We start from the raw sequence: 24,357 nt of genomic DNA, 5'->3' as shown, positions 1-24,357 counted from the left end.
TGATCATCAATTTATCACCACTTACTGTGTTCCCATATCACTGTTCTAGGCACTACTGACAGTTATAAAGAATTCAAAAATATACTTTCGGCCATTGAAGAGCTTATGGTCTAATAAGGTATACAGAATAACCAGAAATAACACAAATAATGGAAACTAACGAGTCTCAAACTATTTGGTCTCAGAACCACTTTACACCATTAACATTACTAAGGATCTCCAAAAGCTTTTGTTTATGTAGGTTATATCTATATCTGTATCATCTATCTATCTAACAAATAATTAAAACAGAAAATTTTACCACACAAGCACTCATTCCATTAATAATAATATCACCACATATCATGTAGCTTCCAGAAAGAATGAGAATGAAAAGACCAATAAATCTTCAAATTATTATAAAAATTGTTTGATCTCACAGACTCCCTGAAAGGATTGTTGAAACTCTCGTTGAGTCCCTAGACTCTGCCCTGAGAATCTCTGGTGTAAGCATGCAAGCATATTAATCATCAGACATAGCTTTGAAAGAGTGATGGAAGACAACAACGTGAATTTCACAAAAAGAAAAAATAAAGAAATTTTGGTGGGTAGAATCAAATATCAGAAGCATACAGAGTAAATGCCATTTGGAGTAATAGCAGATTCATGAATATGACAATCACTCTATTCATTGCAGTGTTGTATGATACCATTTCTCTCCATGCCTTATATTTGAAATAATATCACATTCCTTGGAAATTATCCCAGAGAAATGAAAATTTATGTCCATACAAAATTCTGTACACTGATGTTCATAGCAGCTTTATTTGTAATTTTTCAAAACTGGAAACAACCAAAATGTCCCTCAATCCTGAATGGTTAAACAAAGAGTGGCCCATCCACATCATGGAATATTACATAGGAATAAAAAAGGATGAACTATTGATACACCCAAAAACTTAGATGGATCTCTGAAGGAAAAAAAAATCAAGTTTCAAAAGGTCGAGTGATATTTGATTCCATTTATCTAACATTCCCCAAACAACATAATTATAAAGATAGAAAAGCAGTTAGTGGTTGCCAGTGATTAGGGGTCACATGAGGAAGGCGCAAGGTAAGGGGTGTAACTATAAAGGGTAGCAGGAGGGAGAGCTTTGTGTTGATAGAATGGTTCTGTGTCTTGATTGGGTGGTGGTTACATGAACAACACATGAGGCAAAATGGTGTCCAGCTACAAAACCCATTTTACCAATGTCCATTTTTAAATTTTGATATTATACTATAGTTATCTAAAATATAACCATCAGGAGAAACTGGATGAAATCAGAAACTAGACCCTCCACACTATTTCTGCAATTACCTGTGAATTTATAATTATTTTACTATTAAAATTTTTCTTTAAAAGTTCCTTAAGTTGGAGACATCAGTATGAACTCATGTTTGTTTGTTTAACAGTTTAGGATAGATAGAAATGCCTACATAAAAAATATCTATAGATGTGTGTATGGTTATGGGCTGATTATGTCCTTCCAAAATTCGCATGTTGAAATCATCATCCTTAATACCTCAGAATGTGACTGTATTTGGGGATGGAGCCTTTAAAGAGATAGGTAAGGTAAAGTGAGGTCATTATGCGTGGGACCTAAACCAAGACTGGTGTTCTTACAAGAGAAGATTAGGACAGACATATAAAGAGGGAGACCTTGTGAAGACACAATATTAAAAGGCATTTCCTGAAAAACCTCACATCCTTTAAAACTGTTAGATAGAAGTTAGACAATAGCAGTGGAAGGAAAGCCCAGGGGCAAAGCTCCAAATCCCTGAAGGGGAATAATAGAGACCTGAGCTGGAGGCAAGGATGATGAATAAGCTACACATTAAAAGCCCCCTCAACCCCCTCAGGGGGCAAGACATCTTGACCTTGTGGCTTCCAAGACCTCGGAGTTGAGTGATCAAGGGCCACTGGTGCAGAGCTTGTGTTTTCCTCTTCCACTTCTGCTCCAGGGTAACTCCTGAATTCATTAAAATTCCTGAATTCATTTGCCTTGGGGGTATACCCTTTCCGATTCCCCCTCATCCCCTCATCCCACGGAGAAAGGTTGCTCCTGAGGATTCCAGCACAAGCTTGTAGGGTAAAAAACTACTCCCCCTCCCAACATGTGGGAGGAATTTCCTCACACTTGAAAGCAGCCTCCATTAGAGACCACCCAGCCCAGAGAAAATCTGTAATATCCAATCCCAAAACAAACGGGGGGGAAGGGGCCGTTCCACCTTGTGGACTGCTTGCTCTCCCACCTTGAGAGTGTACTTTTGCTTTAATGCACTGCTTTGTGCTTGCTACTTTCCTTCTAAGGTCTTTATTCAAGCGTGGATCCCCAAGCAAACCTTCTCATGGGAAATCCAAGGCCTAAGACGGCCGTTCACACAACGCAGACTCTCCTACCAGTAACAAAACCCCATACTTTTTTTTTTTTTAAGATTTTATTTATTTATTCATGAGAGACACAGAGACAGAGAGCGAGGCAGAGACACAGGCAGAGGGAGAAGCAGGCTCCATGCAGGGAGCCCGACGTGGGACTCGATCCCAGGACTCCAAGACCATGCCCTGGGCTGAAGGCAGGCACTAAACCACTGAGCCATCCAGGGATCCCCACAAAACCCCATACTTAATGTAACAAGGTGTATAGGGGGAAATGGCATTAAGAGCAGAAAACTTAAAACATGGTAGTCTGGAAACCAATGGTATCAATAACAATCTTTTACAAACATTGCTCAATTGAAAAGACATGCCAAGTTTTTAATAAACAAAATAATGCTGTAGAATATGTAGAACGTTACCTTAAGAAAAAGTGATAGTAGCTTGATGGACATGGGTATGTGAAAGGCTTGAGGATGATATACATCTTAGAGACAAGGTAAATTGCACAGACTGGAAAGAATCACTCTTAATGAGTACTTCTAAGAGCGCACAGCCAAATGAGCAAGAGGAAAACTTGGTATGAAATTGCAAAACTGGGTTCCCCCATGGCTTTCGCCTTTCAACTCTCATACTTCATGTTTAGCTGCTGTTAATTGGGGGTACAAAGCATTAATGTGCTCCGAAAAGCCATAAACCATGGAGACCTCAGCACTTTGCTGACACCATTCCCTCTTTACTCATCCCATATGAGCTAATTTTGTTGATTCTCATTTCAGAGACACACATGTTAGCAAAACAAACTAGACCTGAAGAGACTCTTTGTTTCTTTATTCGTCTCTATGCCTGTGAATAAATGATCCATTATAGTAATTATTTATTAAATTGCAATCATTTTTCAATATCTAGTCAAAGCTTCACACCTTATTCTATGGAGCCATAGTTCATTTCAGACACAACATACTTTTTAAGGTTAGGTTTGGAAGAAGAAGATGACCATTAGATTGCCCCATCTTCTCCTTGGGGTTTCTTGTGCTATTGAGGGTTTTTTTTTTTCTTTAATAGTTGAAAAATATTTAAACACACAGCTCTGCCCCATTTTCACCCATGATTTCAGGTTTATCCACGTAATTTTTCAAGCCCTTACTAAGGTGAGTTTGAAACAAAAGATTTTATTTAGTATTTCTTAGTCTTATCATGAGCTACAAAAGATAACAATTTTTGGTCTACCTAAATTAAAATTTTACACAAAAAAATAAAATCGCTATAGTTATTCTTAACTTTTTAATGTGTTTTTATACCTATTATTTTATAAGAAGCAACTACTGTCTAGAAGATCTGAAATATAAACCACATCTAGTTCTGCTGCAACTTCCCTAATAATTAGCCCTTGGCTCCTCAGTATGAAAATTATTTTTTTCAATGAAAATTATTTCCTACGGTAGCATTTGATTTCAGTAAGTCCATTCTCAGACAAATGTTCTCAACTTCAGTTACTTTAGGAGTCCAAATGTTACCTTTATGAGCTTCCTTTCTAAATTCCTTGACCTTTTAAAGTTGTTTGTTTTTTAATCCCCAGACAGGTATACTTCTTTTCCAGACTTTAATGTCTCCTTCTCCAGAAATCCACTTCTCTGCTTCATTAAACCTCCCTGTAATATCCAGAATTAAATCGCATACCTCATTTATTGTTGTTCTTGTGGATTGCTTTTTCCCCCCTCTTTTTAATGCAGCACTGGAAATGACTTTGAAAGAAATGACCTAAAGTTTTCATCATTCCGTTTGTTTTAATTTTTACTTCTAGATAATTGTGGAAGGAGAAGTTATTTGACCTAAAAAAAGAAGTCATCAAAAGTGCTGGGGTTGGGGTACGTGATGGGCAATGATGGCCACCTCCCAGTAATTGATGGGTTTGTCACTTGAGGGAGGAATGATATGATTCCATAGAGCTTTCAAGATAGAACCAGGATCTGACAGACTAAGCTACCAGAAACATACTTCTACTCAGGCTCTTTTAGAAACTGTAACTTATTACCTTCTGAAAGTACTTATTTGGAGGATTCTTGAAATGAACAAGATATTTTACTGAGTTTATAAATCTGAATCCACATCAAAACCTGTGGGAAGCTTTGGCTAAAGGTCTGACCCAGCAAAACAGAATCATGTGGTGGGTTAGAACAATGACCAGGAGGATAAAGGACCTGAGTTAGGTCCCAACTGTACTAGGGGCAAAATTGTGTGATGTTGGCAAGGTTTTTGTTTTTGTTTTTTTACCTCTCCCTGCCTCGTCCCCTCATCTATAAATTGGAAATGAAAGTAGTGTCATAGGGCTTTTGTGAAGGCTAAATTAGTTAATATGTGTAAACTATGCCTGACAACTCAGATGCATTATGTGTCACCTATTTCAAAAATTGCATAGGGATCTCCTCTCTGTTATTTTGAATTTTTTAGAAATAAAGAATAGGGATCCCTGGGTGGCGCAGCGGTTTAGCGCCTGCCTTTGCCCCAGGGCGCGATCCTGGAGACCCGGGATCGAATCCCACGTCAGGCTCCCGGTGCATGGAGCCTGCTTCTCCCTCTGCCTGTGTCTCTGCCTCTCTCTCTCTCTGTGACTATCATAAATAAATAAAAATTAAAAAAAAATATATATATATATATTTTAAAAAAAAAAAGAAATAAAGAATAAAATTTAGGGTAGGTTTTCATTCTGAAAAGTGCACTCACTCTTCAGTTGTCCATATGCACAGAGCATATTTTCATGAAAATGCACAAGATCCACAAGGGTAGGGCAACCTTTTATTTATTCACTGATGATTCCCAAGCATTAGAAATATCCAGCCTATAGTAGATACTCAATAAATACGCATTGAATAAATAAATTAAAATGTCCAATTGTCTCACATGTTAAAGAACAAATAGATGTACTTAGAATGATTCTCGTTTGTAATTATATCATTAATCATTATTGATTGTGAATCATGATAATTACATTCAATCCTAAATAAAGGCTTTCATTGTCATAATCAAGACATTTAAAAAACAAGTCCTGAAAGTCAGGAAATGTCTAATTTTTCTTCTTCTTCTTTAAAAATCTGCACTAGCATGTTGCATGAAAGGAGAAAAAATTAACACTCCCCTAGACAAAGAGAGAAGAAGCCCTCAGGCCTGACAACACACAGTTAAGGCATTGCCACATACTTTTTGGCATCTAACCATCATTTTTTAAGAAACAAAACAAACAAGCAAAGGAGGGAAAAAGAAAGAGACAAGCAAACAAAGAAACAGACTCTTAACTGTAGAGAACAAACTGATGGTTACCAGAGGGGAGGAGAGGGAGGAGATGGGGGAAATAGGTGATGGGGATTCAGGAGTGCACTTGTTATAAGCACCAGGTATTACATGGAAGTGTTGAATTACTGTATTGTACACCTGAAACTAATACTAGACTGTGTGTTAACTAGAACTTAAATAAGAACTAAAAAACAAAAAAAAAGAACAAAACAAAAAACAAAAAAAACTGCACTAGAAATGATCCTCTACTAAGCCATCCATGACACTTTTCTATTCTTGCCATTCTAAACATTGAGCTGATTTATTTGATAGAGTGTATAAACATTGTGGGACACAAACCAGATATACAGCTGGCTTATAGTAAAAAGGCTTAAGAATTTTTATTTAAATAGTAACAAAAGAAATTAGTATATAGTCTGAACCCCAGAAACCATGTATCAGCTATCAAATGGTCAAGGAATAACCTTGCATTGATGTCTTCTCGTTAGATTGGCATGGGTTTAAATGTGTGGTTTTCAAAAAAAAAAAAAAAAGAAAAAAAAAAGGTGTGGTTTTCTACTCTGATTTCATGATTGAAATTTATTCCAACTGGATTATGACTCTTCCCGGATCCTTGCTAGTTCTTAATGGATGCAATTTCACTTCACCGATGATGGCAAAGGAATTATGCATTTCCAGGTAAAATTAAATAATAAATCTGAAAAATTGGAAGTTAAATGTATAAATTGTATGGAACTTTTTCCATTAAGTCTTTCAAAATTCATACTCACACATAATACCACAAATTAACATTTCACAGTTGCTGAACAATCATGTTAATGTAGTTAACACTCAGATGTTTGTCCCTGAGCAAGGGTCAAGATGCAGATTGGGACATTTTAGAAAATATAAGGAAGCCACTCAAAAATATTTCTAATGCTTTGGCTAAACTCTGTGGGTTTCTATAGGAACTCATCACTATTCGGGTATTATAGCATAATGGTTACAAGAATAAGCTTTGGAATAAAGAAAGACCTCGGTTTACATTTTAATTTACTGTTACTTGAACCAATTATTTATAGTCTCTACTCATCTGTGAAAGGAAGACATTAATCCCACTTCATAGAATTAGTGTAATGGTTAAATGAGATAATATGTGTTCAAAGAACATGTTATTATTAATAATCACACTGACTACTCATAATATTTATCAGTTTATTCAAAAAATATTTAAGAAGGAACAAATATGTGCAAGGAACATATACCAACAGAGATACCCCTGACTGTAGAAGAAAATAAACTTTTAAGGAAATAGTGCAATCAAGTATGTCAGGTTGTATTATATAAGTCTGCCATGGGTTCAATGAGAACCAGAAATTCAATTCTGTCCCAGGAGGTGGAGTCATGAAGAGGCTAACTGTATTAAAGTCCCAGCAAGGGAGAGATGGCACACTCAAAGGTATAAATGAGAAGAGTTTACTGTAAAGACCATTTACAGAGACATGGGCAGGGTTAAAAGAACCAACAAGGATGATGAAGTCCCCAAGGATGAGCAAGAGTGAGAAGATGTAGTAAACCCATAGACCAGTTTTGTTTCCAGTATCCAGCGACAGATGCAGCTGTGGGAACTACGGCATTGGTTAGAAGAGTAAAGCCACTACCCAACCACAGACCAGCAGAGATGAAACCATGCAGAAGTGGAGGAAATAAATATCCAGACCTCTCCTTCCTCCTTCCCTCTACTCTTCCAGTCAATGGTGTCTCCAATTGGCCCACTTTAATTGTAAGCTGAAGCTCAGAGGAGCAAGGTGATGGAGGAGACTTCCCACATCAACCTCTGGGGTACAAATGGGGTGAGAAAGGACGAGAAGCAGAACTGAATAAGTAGATAGAAAATAACCAGCACGCTAAAAATTGATGAGCCGGGGAATGTGAGTAAGTGTGGCTCAGTTAGGAGGGTACTTTAGCATGTAGCACAACAAAAACAAAAACACATTAGTGTGAGAAAACAAAACAAAACATGTCACATGAGTGAAATTGGAGTGTGGGATGCAAGGCCAGAGAAGTAGAAGTCAAATCATAGAGGGCCTGGTATATCACGGCAAGGCACTTGGACCATATTCTATATAACAAATAACAGCCTGTGTCTCCCAAATGACAAAAGGAATCTATTGCTAATTAAGTCCATGTATGTGTGTGCATGTATATTTGTGTATATGGCTGAGAACAGATCATACTGAGAAAATAGATTTTTTTGTCTAATTTCCTGCTTAAGATTCTTGAGAATCAAGGCTGCTAATACAAACCGTATATGTTATGGAGGACACAGTACCATTCCTAATTATTTTAGGGTAATATATTTAGTTACATACTAAATTAACACTAAGTGAAGTTGGAAGAGATTCAGAAAGCAATTAAATATCATTTGAAATAGAATGGTAGGATAGGATATGTTGTTTTCTCAATACAGAATTCGTGTTGAATGATTGCACCAAGTTAAATTGACATTCCCTCCTCCACCCCAAATTCCAACAAGTAATTCAGTCTCCTTCACTTTCTCCAAATCACATGGAAAGAAAAGATGCTAATGTAAGTATATTTCCTTATTTAGAGTTGCCCTTGCATTAGCTGTTCAGACTAAAAGCCAAATTAATCTTATGGTGAAGCCTACAAACTCCAAATCACATATAATGAATCATCTGTTTTGCTTCTTTCCTAATCTTGTCCATGGAAATACAAGAGAAGTACTGAGAAGCTTGTTCGAAGAGCAAATTGAAAAATTTCTCAAAAGAGCTCTTATACACTGTACCTATTGCTTTTCTTAAATCTTGCTTATGTCTTTTGTGTAAAAAGAGAGATGAAGGGCAGCCCCAGTGGCACAGTGGTTTAGTGCTGCCTGTGGCCCGGGGAGACCCAGGATCAAGCCCCACATGGGGCTCCCTGCATGGAGCCTGCTTCTCCCTCTGCCTCTCTCTCTCTCTCTCTCTCTGTGTTTATGAATAAATAAATAAGATCTTTTAAAAAAAGAGAGAGAGAGATGGAAAAAATACACTAATTTTCTTTGCATCCAAATACACGTATTATAATTTGCAACAGATTCTCTTAATATTTTTGTTTATAGTTGGAACTGAAATTCTGGGGCCACAGAGCAATATTTAACTCTTAACTCTAGTTCCACTGGCTACTGAAACTTGAACTAAAACTCAAACTGATTTCTGGATGTTTCTGTAAGTATGTTGAACATTGTAATTTAAGAGATTACCAAATTAAAACCAACTACCTGACTTTATTTTGGACTAAGTCAATTATTACTTTATAAGGTTTTAAAGGCAGCAGACTAGGTTAATTCATAGGAAATATGCGATGGTATACAAAAATCCTTTTACCTTATATAGATTCTGGAATTGAATAAAATGATATTTTAATTAATTTTTTGCATATTAAAATAAGCATGTGGCTTAAAACTCCAACCTAGTAATTTATCTACTCAAAGATTTCTTGAGAGTTTGGCAGGAATCAGAAATAATTAAGTTACTACAAGTCTCTAGCGTATAATGACAATTTCAGAGGAAGATTTGCTCCCTCTCATGAGGGAGATTTTCTGTAGGGAAAAGAACTAAGAATTACAACTCAGAGGAAATAACTGCATCAGAGGGGGAAAGGGAAGATTTTACTTCAAAAGGAAGATGATTTAGAAAAAGACCAGCTTCTCTGAAGCCTAAGAAAGAAGCAGACCACAGACACTAAATAGCTCATTTATTTATTTATTTTTAAAGATTTATTTATTCATTTGAGAGAGAGAGAGAAAGAATATGCACATGTGGTGGGGTGGAGGGGTGGAGGGCAGAGGGAGAGGAAGAAGCAGGGTCCCTGCTGAGCAGAGAGCCTCCTGCAGGACTCCATCCCAGGATCCCAGGATCACGACCTGAGCTGAAGGCAGACGGTTAACTGACTGAGCCACTCAGGCGCCTCACATAGCTCATTTTTTAAATATTAAAGTATTTAAACCAACAGTTACCAAATACTTAATTACATTTTAGACAGAGGGATATTTCTATCCCTTGAAGACTATTAAGTTTATTGAGAGAAGTCAAATAGTTTTAAAATGAAGCGTAAAATTTTAAAATAAAATTTTACTCATACTGTGGGAGCAAAGAGGAGTGTGCTAGAATGCTGGAAGGAAATTTACAGGGAGAGACGATTCTTGAGTTGAGCAATGAAAGAGGGGAAGTGGCTTCCAAAGCAGAGAGAAGAGCCAGTTACTTGTGTTAAGAATTTCCAGTGGGGGATCTGTGAGTTGAGTGTGATGGGAAGGTAGAGTGGGTGGGGAAAACCATGTCAGAAAGACTGGAGAATGGTCTGGATGAAGAATGCCAAGGAATGTGAATATCATTTCATATGTGAAATCCCCACTAGGGATTTTAGGGAGCATAGGGATTTGCTACAATTTGCCTTTTGGAAATATCCCCTGGAGCCATGTGGTCACTTAATTAAAGGGAAGGAGCAAGGAAATATCTTAGTAAATGATGCACTAGAGTCATAAGTGAATCAACTTGGGATAGTCACAATTAATTAATCACTATTAACGGATAACTCCAAAGTTTATGACTTGAGAACATCAGGCTCAAAATAATTTTTAAAGGGAGAGGTGGGGGTGGATTTTATAAATTAGAGTCGCAACACAAAACAGAAGGCTCACACTACTTAGGATATTTCAAAGAAGGTTTAACAGAAGGACTATTTACAAAGTCGCGGGCAGAGTATTGGAAAATATAACAGGTAGGTCCGTACCAAGGGACAAGTAACAGTGTAGTTGTTACCAGTGGTATGATCGAAGGATGAGGGGGAGATAGCAGCCACTGGAAAGCCAAAGGGAGTATTGTGGGAAAGTGACCATCTTGAGAGAAGCCAGCACCTTGAGAGAAGCCAGGACCTTGATAGGAGCAATGACTTTAGGTCAAGGGTCACCACCAACTTAAGCAAACCTGCAGGGAAAAAAGCTGAAAGGATATATCCCTTCACCTTACTCTCCTCTCCTCTTATCTCATCTCCTGCCTGGTTTTCTCATTTGCCAAACCCAATCATAAGCCAGAAGGCAAGAGGAAATTTTCATATAGATCATAGAGAATTGCCTCCAGGAGCACAGAGTAGGGTAGAAAGATGTGGAAAGTGGATGCTAAAAAACAAATGGAAGATATCCAGCAAAATATACCTTTTTTGCCCCTCAGTATCTCCTTTTCTCCCTCATCCCTTTGAAAAATCTGTGCCCTCAAGCAACAGTATCTATGGAGTACTGTCAGCTGCTAAATGATAGCATACTGCCACCTGAACTTAAAACGGTGGCCTCCACGAGTGGCTTTCAAGAAAAGTAGCAGGGAGAAAGCCAAGTATATAACTTGAGTATAATTGCTGCTATTGTGTGTGTGTGCCTAAAGTCTAAGCTGGTAACAGTAATTACCTTCTTCCACTACCCACTCTGTATTCCCTGCTCTCTGCCAGCACATCAGTCTGATGGGCATCTTAACCAGGTAGGGTGACCCACACCTTCATTTCTGTAGCATATGAATGAGCCTTTGGTGGTCTTGTCTTTAGTCAATTATCTCAATTTTCCATTATAAGGCTACTGGAAAATGGAATATTAAGCCATTTAAGCCAAAAGGTATGTGCACCCCCTAAAAGTAAATGCTCTGGATTCCAGACATAGTCCTGTTCCATGATGCAATAGCAACTAATGTTCTCCAGTAATCAGTTCCCCAGAAAGTACAGGGTTAAAATCCTATGTGTCATCTTTCAGGCCCGACCATGGACAATTACAACAATGTTCTCTGGCAGGCCTGTGGGCAGAAGAACTACTCTCCCACACCAGAGAAGGTGCATAGCAGGGCACTGAAGCCTCTGGAGGTAGCTGTAGTCAGGACTCAGAGCCCACCCCCCACCTCCACACCCACCCCTCTGCAGGCCAGCCATGCTCTTCTGCATATAGGAGCCTTCAGCTGGACTCCTCTTTACTGGGACAGGTCTCAGTTAAGAGATTGTTTAGGGGCCACTGCCAAGACCTCTTTATTAGGGGGCCCTGAACACCTTTCTCCCCTCTGACTCAGTATTCAATCCTTTCCCATTCTGAGCCTCTCCCGCTCTCTTCCGCACTACACCCCCTCCAGATGTAAGAGCTTTTGGTTCCAGCTCCTCAGCAGTGACATGGTGTGTCCCCCCCACACACAGCCAACTTCTGCACTGATACATCTGACACTTGCCAGGTGCCCCTCCATGGGGAAAATGGAACACTGGGGAATTGTCAACCTTTCCTGTTTTGACTCTTGCTTCTACTATCACAGTAAGTGAATAAAGTCTTAATTGTTTTCAGTTTAGCTCATTGTCTTAATTGACTAGCTTGACATCTGGCAGCCAGCCCTCTCTCTCTGACAATAACAACCCCCTCCCCTATCAATTCTGTGGCATGAGGAAGCTAAAAATATCAGAAGAAAGTCTCTGTGTCCAATTTATTTCCTAGCTTCTGCCAACACAGTAACCTAAAAATCATGACACAGCCTGCAGAGGACGAGGAAATTAGTTCAACTGTTTTACTCCCATTTATTTTACCAGTTTGGCTCTTGGAGAAAATGGATAGATCATGAAAAATAATAATGGACCACTACAAACTTAACCAAGGGGGAACTCCTGTGTCAGCTTCTGGTATTGAATACACTAATGAATTCATCTCTTTTAATATCCATAAAAGAAGAATCAGAAGCAGTTAAAATTTAACTGAGATGGAGAACCAATTATATTCATGGTCTTGTCCAAAAGCTCTCCTGCCCTTTTATCATGATATGACCTAAGGGGACCTGGATCACCTGAACATTCCATAGGATGTCATGTTGGTCCCCTATATTGTTGATACCATGTTAATCCGACCTGATAAACAAGAAGCTATAAGGACTCTGGAAGACCTTGTGTAATAGGTAATTTTACATGTCTGCTTGACTAGACTAAAGGATGCCCAGGTAGCCAATAAAACATTATTTCTGGGTGTGTCTATGAGGGAGTTTCTGTAAGGGATTAGCATTTAAATTGGTGAACTAAGTAAAGCAGATGGCTGTCCCCAATGTTGGTTGGCATCATGTAATCCATTAGAGGCAAAAAGAACAAAAAGTGAAGGAAGAGCAAATTTGCTCTGTCTGCTAAGAGCGGAGACATCCATCTCCTCCTGTCCTGTTTCTGTTTGATTACTTTGTATCAAGGGACACTTTTTGGTAAAGGAGGTAGGTCAGTGAGCATATGATCATGGACTCCATTGCTCTTATCACATACATCATTATCAAGAACCTGCCAGCCTGATTAAACATTAGAGTGGTCTCTCAAAGGTGAAGCTATGGTACCAGCTTAGAGATGACATTCTTTCAGGATACAATGTTCTTTGGGATATACTATGTATCTTAAACTAATGCCATTATAATATTCTGTCTCCAGTAAAATATATGGGTCAGAGAATCAGGGAATAAAAACAGGAGTGGTCCTGTCTACCATTACTCCTAATGACTCACTTGGAGAATGCGTGCTTTCTACCTCTGCAATGTTAGGCCCTGCTATGGTCTGAATGTTTGCATACACCCTCCCCCCACCCAATTCATATGTTCAAATCCTTATGCCCAATGTGATAGTGAGACCTTTCAGAGGTGATTAAGTCATGAGAGAACCCCATGAACGAGATCTATGCTTTTATAAAAGAGACTCCAGGGATCCCTGGGTGGCACAGCGGTTTAGCGCCTGCCTTTGGCCCAGGGCGCGATCCTCGAGACCTGGGATCGAATCCCACGTCGGGCTCCCGGTGCATGGAGCCTGCTTCTCCCTCTGCCTATGTCTCTGCCTCTCTCTCTCTCTCTCTCTCTGTGACTATCATAAATAAATAAAAATTTAAAAAAAAAAAAAGAGAGAGACTCCAGAGGGCTTTCTTTCCTGTTTTCTGTCATCCTGGAATGGGTTCTCACCCAAACATGGCACCATGATCTTAGACTTCCATCTTCTAGAACTGTGAAAAATAAATCTCTGTTGTTTATAACTCAGTCTGTGAGTTATAGCAGCACATTTTATTATAGCAGCACATACAGATTAAGAAAGACCTATGTGTCTACAGGTCTGATTCTCGTTTTTTAATTAATTAATTAATTACTTAATTAATTAAAAGATTTTATTTATTTATTCATGAGAAACACAGAGAGAGAGGCAGAGACATAGGCAGAGGCAGCAGGCCCGATGCAGGGAGCCCGACATGGGACTCGTGGGACTTGATCCTGGGTCTCCAGGATCACACCCTGGGCTGAAGGCGGGGCTATACCGCTGAGCCACCCAGATCACCCTACAGGTTTGATTCTCAAAGGGAGTGTGCTTTCACACAGTAAGAGTCCAATTAAATTTAAAGCTACCACTGGCACATGGGTACTCTTTAGGATCTTTGTGCCAGTAGATTGATAGGCACAAAAAGAGTGAACCTACTAGAAGAGATAACTGACTCTAATCATTATAAGGACATAAGGTTGCTACTATATAATCTGGCAGGGAAGAGTATGTTTGTCACTCAAGTGATCCACTGTGGCATCTCCTGCTATTCCCCTGTCCATTTTTAACTATTAATAGACAAATACAGTAACCACAATCTGATAAGCTTGCACTGCTCTGCAAATAGTGCTAGTCAGATCAATTTTGATAAGAGTTAGACAAAGTTGGTGAGCCTACAGCTACTGTCCCTACTGCTCCTCCCCTTTAAGCACACACTGGGTTGGTTGCCTGGAGAAAGACACTAACTGACATTGACAGAATGAATCATCTTGTCTACCTGATTTTTAAGAGCCTCTTCCACTATGAATGGCCTCTGATGAGCATTTACATGGGACACAATTTTTTTTTTTTAGATTTGGCTTCTCCTCTCAGCCTGACCACTCTTCCTGGCATGTGACAGGACACAAATATTTTCATGCTCTTTCCATTCCAAGAAATTCATCTACATATTTTTCCTCACTTTCACATATGGTACAATATTCCAGTAGGGTTCTCTCCAAGTTCTTGAGTATAAAAATCTATTCTCAACTGCTCTTGAGTTAACATAGAACTACTTCTCAGGCCATTTTTCCTTCCATACAAAGTGGAAAACATAGGTACTGCTCAGAGTTGAGCTGGTTAGCAGTGGGATTCTGATATAGTAGCCATCCACGTCTTCCTGATGTCAGATACCATATAGACCTATTCATACGCTGAGCCCTCATCTTCTTTCCCATTAATGCATTATAGAAAGGACTGAAGGAGAAAAGGAAAACCAGTAATCAGGCACCAAGAGAGTCTGGACCACTGGTTCCACTTGGGCAGTTTGTTGTGCCTTCTGGACCTACCTAGGTCTAGTTTCATATATACCAGGCATTGGCAAACCACTGACCATGATCCAAATCCAGCCCACCATTTGTTTTGTAGCATAGATCTTGCAAGCTAAGAATGGTTCTTACACTTTCAAATGGTTGGGCAAAAACCAAAATAAGAATAATGTCTCATGACACTTAAAATGATGTGAAATTCAAATCCCAGTGTCAATAAATAAAGTTTTATTGGAACACATCCACAGCCATTCATTTACATATTGCTTATGGCCACTTTTGAGCTATAGTAGCAGAATTGAACAGTCACAACAGAAACCATATGGCCTGCAAAGCCTAAAATATTTACTATCTGGCCCTTTATAGATAAAATTTGCTGACCCCTGATATATGCTACTTCTATTTTATAATAGAATGCACTGTGCACATCCAATTTTATGGTTCAGTGAATTAGAAAGCACAAGTTTGGCAATTTGGATATCCTATGGTCAAGTATTCAATCTGTTCCAAGACCAGCAGCCAGTCAAGGATCTTCTTTTCTAATGAATAGTTGTTGGCAGAATAGAACATAGCCTTATTCCAAAGCTCTAGGGTATCTGTTGTGATTCTGCTGGTGGGGCTTGCCAGATGCCATATAGCAGCTCTATCTGCCACCAGCAGATAGAGCAGACCATTGGTTTTGCTTGGCTACAGGGTCCACATGGCAAGACTGCCTGAACTACAGGCTGAACTATTTCAGTGCTCTTTCCTATTTCAGGTCCCACTAAAAATGCAGCCTGTGGGGTTATCCAGGAAATGGCTTGCTACAGCATGCTTAATTGTGGTTTACGTTGCCTCAAAAACACAGAGGATCACAAAGCATGAGTGATAAAAGGTACAACAGCCTCTCTACAAAGCAAATTCATCATTTGAGGACTTACTGTAATTTTTCTTTTCCTAATATATATTATTGATAAAACAAATCATCTCTATAATGTTTACTCCAAAAATATTAACACTGGTATGATATATCCTTTGTGTTCCTAATTGTATAATTCTACATGCAAAGCTAAATTATTGGTAGAATGGCAATACCATTGCACTGGGTGGCAGGGGGAGAAACGTTTGACTCTGATCCAGGAAGAGAGCTAAGGTATCTCTTGAATTTACCTTAAATTTCACTGGTGACTATGATATCAGAGTAGATGATCAAGAGAAAAGAAAACTGCTTGGGCAGTTCCTGTTTGACAGGGTACCTGCAAAAGACAAGGTTCCTCTCTACTGAAGAGATCTTTCTTCTACAATGAACAGGGAGGATGCTAATTCAGAATATACTCTTATTTTTATCCTAAAACTTAAAGGCTTTGTCCTGCCATTTTACAAACTGATAGCTGATATGTGAAACTTTCAAATTTCTACTTCTGTCATTTAAACAACTAGCCCATTCCATTTCTTTTAGTGCTTTTTCCTACAGGACTAAAGGTTCAGAAGTAATTTACAAAGGAAATTTGCAAAGGAAAATGTTCCCAGCCATGTGACTTAAAGGTTACCTTGAAAATATTTGTCTTCATTTGTCTTCTTAAAAGACCATGTTTCCTTAACTCTCTATCATGCTCTTTCCCCCACTCACTAAATTTGGTCTGAGTCTGTATTAAGGGCTGCATTATTGTCTGCTGACTTCCAGAGAAACTGCTAAGCACCAAGAAAGAAAGCACTTAGCTGCTTTTAGTCACCATCAACAGTTTGCTCATAAGAGCCTAAAAGGATCAGAAGGGGGTGGAGGAAGGATACAGAAAACCTCTAATAGGTCACCACAGGACTTTTGAGCTTGTTTATAGAGAGAACACCAGCACGAGTGACTGACAAGTAATGCTTGTAATTGATGTTGCTATAATTCTAGATGGGGTGTAATAGTATGTATATTTAATGTACAATATCTTTATAAAATTTATGTCACATCCTACTCTAATGCCCCTATAAACTGCTGTACAGGAATAGAAGGAAATGATACTTATGTTATCTTCAATACCTGTCTGGGGCATTAGCCTCTGTCTGGACAACTTCTCTACTCATTCGTCTCTGCATTGGTTTGGGAGTAGCCCTGAGACCACTAGACGATATTAAATAAATAGATAACAGCTAGACATTTAAACCATATAGACAAATCTAACTTGCTCATTGTTTTGGATAACCTGCTTTGGGGGGGGGTAGTTAATAATAACAACAATGTCTGATACCATTTATAAGATGGGCATGATCTTATTTAACCCCCGAGGAAGGTATCTTCATCCTTATTTTACAGTGGAGGAAATTATGGCCTAGATAGCTTAAGTAACTTGCCCAAGAGCATTCAGCTAGTAAGGAATTAGAAAGAAGATTCAAGCACAGGCATATCTGACTACAAAGCCAAAAAATGTGGAGAAAATTTTTTATCATAATCACCAAGTGCGGGATCCCTGGGTGGCGCAGCGGTTTGGCGCCTGCCTTTGGCCCAGGGCGCGATCCTGGAGATCCGGGATCGAATCCCACATCGGGCTCCCAGTACATGGAGCCTGCTTCTCCCTCTGCCTGTGTCTCTGCCTCTCTCTCTCTCTGTGACTATCATAAATAAATAAATAAAAATGTAAAAAAAAAAAAAATCACCAAGTGCATCAGTGTTCACTATCAGGCTTGAAATTTCCTTTAATTCACCCCAAAAGAAAAAAAAAAAAAGAAATTTCCTCTAATTCACTCCTAGATTGTAAGCAACTAGAGGACAGATCGATGTAATCATCAAGGAATGCTCTAGACAACTGACTGGGTGATTGTTCAATATAACAAGGCATATTTCCTCCTTTCCAGGTGTTTGGATCCTGGGAGGAATACTTGTTTTTAGACGTAAACATGCCTCAACTAAAAATAATACTGTACATTCTGGGGTAAATACTATAATCCAAAAAAGATTCCAGTGACAAAGTCTCCAGGTATAGGCTTCATTATGAGCTCAGAATTGTTCTGGGAGTAAGCTGGGAGTAGTAGCATGGTCAGATAGAAGGAGCATGTGGGTTGTTCTATCTTCCTCACTTACTGAATGCCTGGCCAAGGATTGAGGCCTAGGCCTTAACTCAATGACTGTCTTAACCACTCTGTCCTTATTTTTCTCATACACTGAAAGGGATTATTAATATATACTCATATGATTATTATGAGAATAAAAGGAAAAATGTCTTTAAATTTTCTTGCACAGATCTAAAACTTAGTAGATGTTCAACAAGTACTGGCACTTAATTTTTACTCTTTTAAAATCCAATTCAAGAAAGATTTGCTGACTTCTATTATATATCATGCAACAACTATACAGCAGATTTTTAAAGTGATTAAGAAACAATTCTCCATAAACTAGAATGGGCACAGATGTGTAAATAGCTACCTGCAATGTGCTACAAAAAGTGCTGTCTCAAAATAATGGACAAAGTGGGAACACAAAGATCAGTTAATTCTTTTGTTGGGATGTCAGAAATCTTGTGCAGAAATGAAAAGAATTTTAACCTGCATTTGAAGGTAAAAAAAAGAAATGTCATGAATTTACAAATTTTTCAGTACAGATAAAATTATGCAATGTTGATTTGCATGACATCCATCCATCTCTTCATTCAAACATTTACTGAAAGGCTACTATGTGCCAGGCACTGTTACAACATACTAGGGTCACAAAAATGAGAAGACACGGTACATCCTTTGAGGAGCTAACAGTGTAGTGATTAATACAGGGGGATACTCTATATATTCTAAAATTTCCTATCACTTATTCTTCTGTAAAGTGTTAATAATATACTTGGGCATATTTGTAAAAATGGTCATTGAGGCCATAACTCAGATCAGTAACAAAGTACAACAAAAATGCTAGCAACGTTCCCATTCTTTCACAATAATTTATGTCTCGAAGAAAAAAATGCCTTGTACATTTCCATTGTTGGTTTTTTTTTTTCTTTATCCCTCCGTAAAATTAAGAGTTCAGTTGAGGTCAACTCTTGAGCTTCAATTGTATGCACTAGACAGACAAACATGTATAAGATATGTATGCCTTTGAAGAGTTTACAATTTACTGATGGTATGAAATCATCTATCTGTGTAGATTATGGCAAAACTCCTTCCCAAGATTTATTGTCTATGAAAACTAAAGGGGAAAATAATAGAAAGCAAAGTAGAATTTATTAAATTGTTCTTTTAGTGTACCTGCAGAATCATTTCTCCCCTAATTTCTGCAGGCACACAAGAAAACCAAATTAAGTGTTGGATTTATTGCCTGCTTTGGGCATCTTGATGTACTACTGTATAAACTTAAGTCTCTGTTTCCTAGGAACTATTGGACAGAGCATCTTGTATTTCTCACTAAGAAATTTTATACTGAAGAGACAATGGAGATTAAGGCTATAAACAAATTAAAATGGCTTAAGTAAACCTAGCACTTTTCCACAGTAAGATGTCTCTCCTGTTTCTCAGATCAGATTGTATTTCTGAAAATCCAGCTATACATTGTTTTTAAGAATACCCCTAAAACATGATAGCACAGAAATATATAAAGAAAAATGGTAGAAAAGATATATTAGCCAAATACTGCCCAAAAGAAATCTGGTGAAGGATATATATATCAAAGAAAATAGAGAATAAGACAGATAGAGATAAAGATGGGCAACAGGATAGTAAAAGGAACAAGCCACCCCAAAGATATGACAATAATAATTTTTTATGAGTCTAACAACACAACAAAAACAAAAAATGCAATTGCAAGTAAGAATTGATAAATCCAAAATCATAGTATACAATTTGAACAAATCTCTATCAGAAAGTCTCATCGAACAAAAAAAAAAGTGAGAATAGAAAATACTTCAACAATGAATTCATAAGCTTGCACAAATAAATGAGTATGGTATTCTGCATTAAACAAATAGAATATATACATTTTCAAGTATACATGAAACATCCAATGAATTAATCACAAGTGGGTCACAAAAGAAGTCCAATAAATTTTTTAAGATGCTTTTTTTGGTTGTTTTTAAGAGAGAAAGTTCATGTTTGTGAACCACAGTGACAGTGTTGGGCGGTGGCAAAAGGGGGAGAGATGGAGAGAGAGGGAGAGAGAGAATCTTAAGCAGGCTCCATATCTAGCACAGAGCAACACATGGGGCTTGATCTCATGACCCTGAGATTACAGCCTGAGCTGAAATCAAGAACCGGACTCTCCTTGGGGCACCTGACTGGCTCAGTTGGTAGAGAATACAACTCTTGATTTTGAGGTCCTGAGTTTGAGCCCCATGTTAGGGGTAGAGATTAATTTTAAAAATTAAAAAATAATAACATCTTTAAAAAATTAAAATAGCAAACTCCAGATAATTAGAAAACTTTAAATATAATCCTAATAAACCATCAGTTAGAGACTCACAATATAATTTACAAAATACTTAGAAACAAATAACAACTAAGTACCATATGTTAAAATGAGTGGGATGAAGCCAAAGTGGATCTTAGTGTGAAATTTCGAGTCTATAGATATATTCATTAAAAAAAAAAAAAAAGGATTGAAAACAGATGTGTTAAAAAATCAACTCAAAAGATTAGAAAAAGAATGGAGTAAATCTGAAGAGAGTAAAAGGTAAAGCAAATATCAGAGATCTATAAAATAGAAAAAAAAATTAGTTCAACCAAACCAAAGAAACTGGTACTCTCAAAATAACATCAGCAACTTACAAATTCATAATTCTTAGGAAGATTTACCAAGAACAAAAGAGAAAAAAGATGACTGACCTATGTTAGCAATCAGAAAGAGGACAAAAGTCTAGATAGAATATATAATACAAGGAGACAATAATGGATACAAATAACAATGGTCACCATAAAATGTGAAACAGCCTAAAATGTCTAGCAATGGAGAATTCTGGACTCGTCATGCGATGAAAGATACAACAAAAAGATTAAAGATTAATGATCACCATGGATAAATCCTAAAACATGGTTAGTCAAAAAAGGCAAGCTGCAGAATATGTATAAACACATCACTTATATAAATGTTAAAAATATGCAAAGCAGGATGATATTACGATATTACTTAGGCGCACATACACATGTAGTAAAAATATGGAAACATTCATGGGGATTACAGAAATCAAAAACAGGGTAAATATTACCACAAGGAAAAGAGGGAACCAGTGATAGTAAATGGAAACAGGGAGGAAGGCTTTGTAACAGTAGTATTTTTTCTTTAAACACATCTGAAGTAAATAAAGCAAAAAGTTAATATTTGTTTGCGGGCATACAGGTAGTCATATTACTCTCCTTATGCTCTTATTATTTGAAACATTTCATAATAAAATTTTTAAATTTTTAAAATAAAAATTTTTAAATAAAAAATCAGTTCAACTATTTAATCTTTTGTTCCTTTTATATCCCCTCTCCTATCTTTCTCCTCTCCTATCCCACAGCTGGAACATAGAGGTCCCAGGTTCACCAGCTTATGTACCCATGAAGTTCCACAAATATCAATAGATTTCACCCCTACATGAATATCTGAAAAACCTCAAATCTTCTTCAGGTTTCTCAGGAAATTCCCAGAGATATTTTGCCTCCTTTATTCAAGTCATCATCACAAGCCTTTTGAGGGAGGCTATTAGAACACCCAGCTATATAAGGTAACAAAAGGAAGTTGACCAGAAAGCCCCAAAGCCAATTTAGGTGGGAAATAATTTCAGATTGTAATGAGTAAAATGATGATCACAGGTATCTTTCACTTCAGTTACCATCCAATGGGTAAACTCCTGGTTCCCTTAACCCACCCTACAGAAGGCATAATACAAGCAAATTCCCCTGGGATCGTTGCCATTGCTTCTGCTTCCATTTAGCCTGCTCTCTGACCCACACCGACCCACAAGCCTGTAGCTCCCCAGCCCAACACACACCCAACTCAGCCTGTAGGTAAGTGAGAAAGGTAGATGATGCTCTTGCCCCCCATAGCCCATGTGAAACAGGTTTCTCTTCTGAGATAAATGTGGATTTGTCTTCAATCCAACTGGAAGCAAGTCATCTAAAATATGACAAAATCTAGTGCGAAATAATTATTTGCAAGTACTTCAAATAAAATTCTCATACTTCTTACAATGGTCGTAAATTGTTCATGGTGAGAATTAAAGCTACTTTATGCTGACTTAAACTAAGGTACTTAACAGCTATATATATACAGTTAATGACAATACCTTTACTATATTAATCACCGACTACCTTTCATTCCTTTCTTGAATCTATGCTGAAACATAAAACAAAGCAAAAAATGACTGAAGGTTCTATCCTTAAGCTACTATAAAAAAGCTTGCTTTTTATAACTATTTTAAGGCAATAGTATGGTGTCTCTTTAAGGCACAACAGAAAAAAAAAGGCACAACAGAGATCCAAAGGTACCTGTAGATTGGTGAGTAGGAATATTAACTGGAATCAAAAGGACTAAAGAGGCTAAAGGGGATCAAAATGGCGGCTGTTTTGCATGTTACTTTATCAATATCTAAATATTTCTGGAATTTCACATGTTAAAAAAAAGAGCTAGAAGACCAACTATTTTTAAAAAGACTTTTACAGTAATCCAGGAAAATCTCAATAATATTTCATAATGAAATACTAACCCGATCTTTCTCAGTATTGTCAGATAGTGTATAATACAGCTATATTGTTGGACCAGTAAACGTTTTCATTTGATATCAAAGGAAAAATGTGAAATGTTTGTATTTAAGTAAGTAACATGGAATATTTGTTGGCTTAAATTAGCTTCTCTATATGTTTGAAGCAATATTGCCACTGGTATACATTATGGGCGATTGAAATAAATTTGGGAGGGGGGTGTCAGAAACCAAAAATGGATTTCTCAAGACATAGGAAAATTTTGCATTCCTGTACCCAATTTCATGCCAGGAAAAGAGAAGAAAACTTATTAGCACAAATTTGATTTTATCTTACGGTTACCCTTCCCTCTTTCTTCCCCCCATTGCTCACTCTCACAAACCCCCCTTCCTCATCATCTCCCTCAAGGGTATCTACTTATTCTTCACTGTTGCCATAACCCCCAATGACACAGTTCTTTCCCAGTCATAACTCAGTCATCTCCAATAGGCTTTCTTACTCAGGCACCCCGCAGTTTTCTATCTCCTTTGTTCCACCTTATCCTTCCCTCTCCATGTTTCCATTTTCAGGTTTTCTCTCAACTCTTACCCTATCTTTTACCTTCTCTATCACTTTTGTGAAAAGTAATAGGACATTGTTCTTTCTTTTCTACAGAGCCTGAGCTGGATTCATCCCAGAAGATAGTAATCCTATCATTTTCATTTTATAGATTGACCACAGAAATGTAGAGAGTAGAAAAACCCATATTGGCCAACTTCAGTCTTTTGTGTTTCTTTAATCCTGAGAAAGGTGGTGTAGAATCTTTTCAGTTGGTGGAGTTCAATTCTCACCTTGGGTATAGAGATTACTTAAAAATAAAAATCATTTTTAAAAACTCCAGAGAAACGTGATGTAAACTGCTCAGCGAGTCTGTGTATGTTTCAGGGGGTTTCAGGGAGTTCCCTAAAAATGAAAGACACCAAATCTCACATTTATATCAATGAGATCCAAGAATGCATACTTCAAATAAAAGCAAGTTAACTATGCCAATGAATATCTTGGCATCAATGAGATTTACTAATAAAAAGAACTCTATTAACTCTTTTTCTGGATGGAATTATGACTAATATGAAAAGGTCAAATGCTTTATTAAATTACTTCCATATTCTCTCCAGATGTGGGATTTGCTTTTTGACATTGCACGAACCTAATACCAACACTTAATTTAATGAAATCCTCAAAGTACTAAATAGACTTCATCAAAATTTATATTTTTGCATGAAAAAAATCTTAAATAAATATTCTTATCTTCTACCTACTGTTTTCTGGCTTGATATGAACTGGTGACACTTTTTTTGGTGGAATAATAGGATACAAATTGACAAGATCCCATTTGATCTCCTCAATGTCTTTGAGTAAATACAAATAATATTGGATGATTCTACATTTTTTAAACTAAATTATACCCTCGACATGGGGTTCAAACTCATAATCCTCAGATCAAGAGTGGTATTCTCTACCTGGTGAGCCAAAATTGATTCCCTTGCACCCTAGGATGATTCTAAATTAAAACAAAGTTTAAAAACAACTTTCTAGACTGAAACAATTTTGAAGTCAATACCTTTCCCGCTATTAGAAATGTAAAATGTTTAATATTGAATATACATCCCCAGAGAGTTCAATTCCATCCTTCTAGCTGAGTATCACTGTATTAAAAGATCAACCCCCAAA

General features: G+C 37.5%; 1 non-coding gene across 1 annotated transcript; it reads left to right on the top strand.

The window, feature by feature from the left end:
* The first annotated feature begins 5,497 nt into the window (after positions 1–5,497).
* On the top strand, positions 5,498–5,619 carry LOC140636133 (U6atac minor spliceosomal RNA). The gene has a single exon (XR_012033453.1). It is a non-coding gene; the product is annotated as a U6atac minor spliceosomal RNA (small nuclear RNA).
* The last annotated feature ends 18,738 nt before the right edge of the window (positions 5,620–24,357 follow it).

The sequence above is a fragment of the Canis lupus genome, chromosome 6, assembly GCF_048164855.1.
Source record: "Canis lupus baileyi chromosome 6, mCanLup2.hap1, whole genome shotgun sequence".
NCBI classification, from domain to species: domain Eukaryota; kingdom Metazoa; phylum Chordata; class Mammalia; order Carnivora; family Canidae; genus Canis; species Canis lupus.
This window is presented reverse-complemented; position numbering and strand designations above follow the sequence as displayed.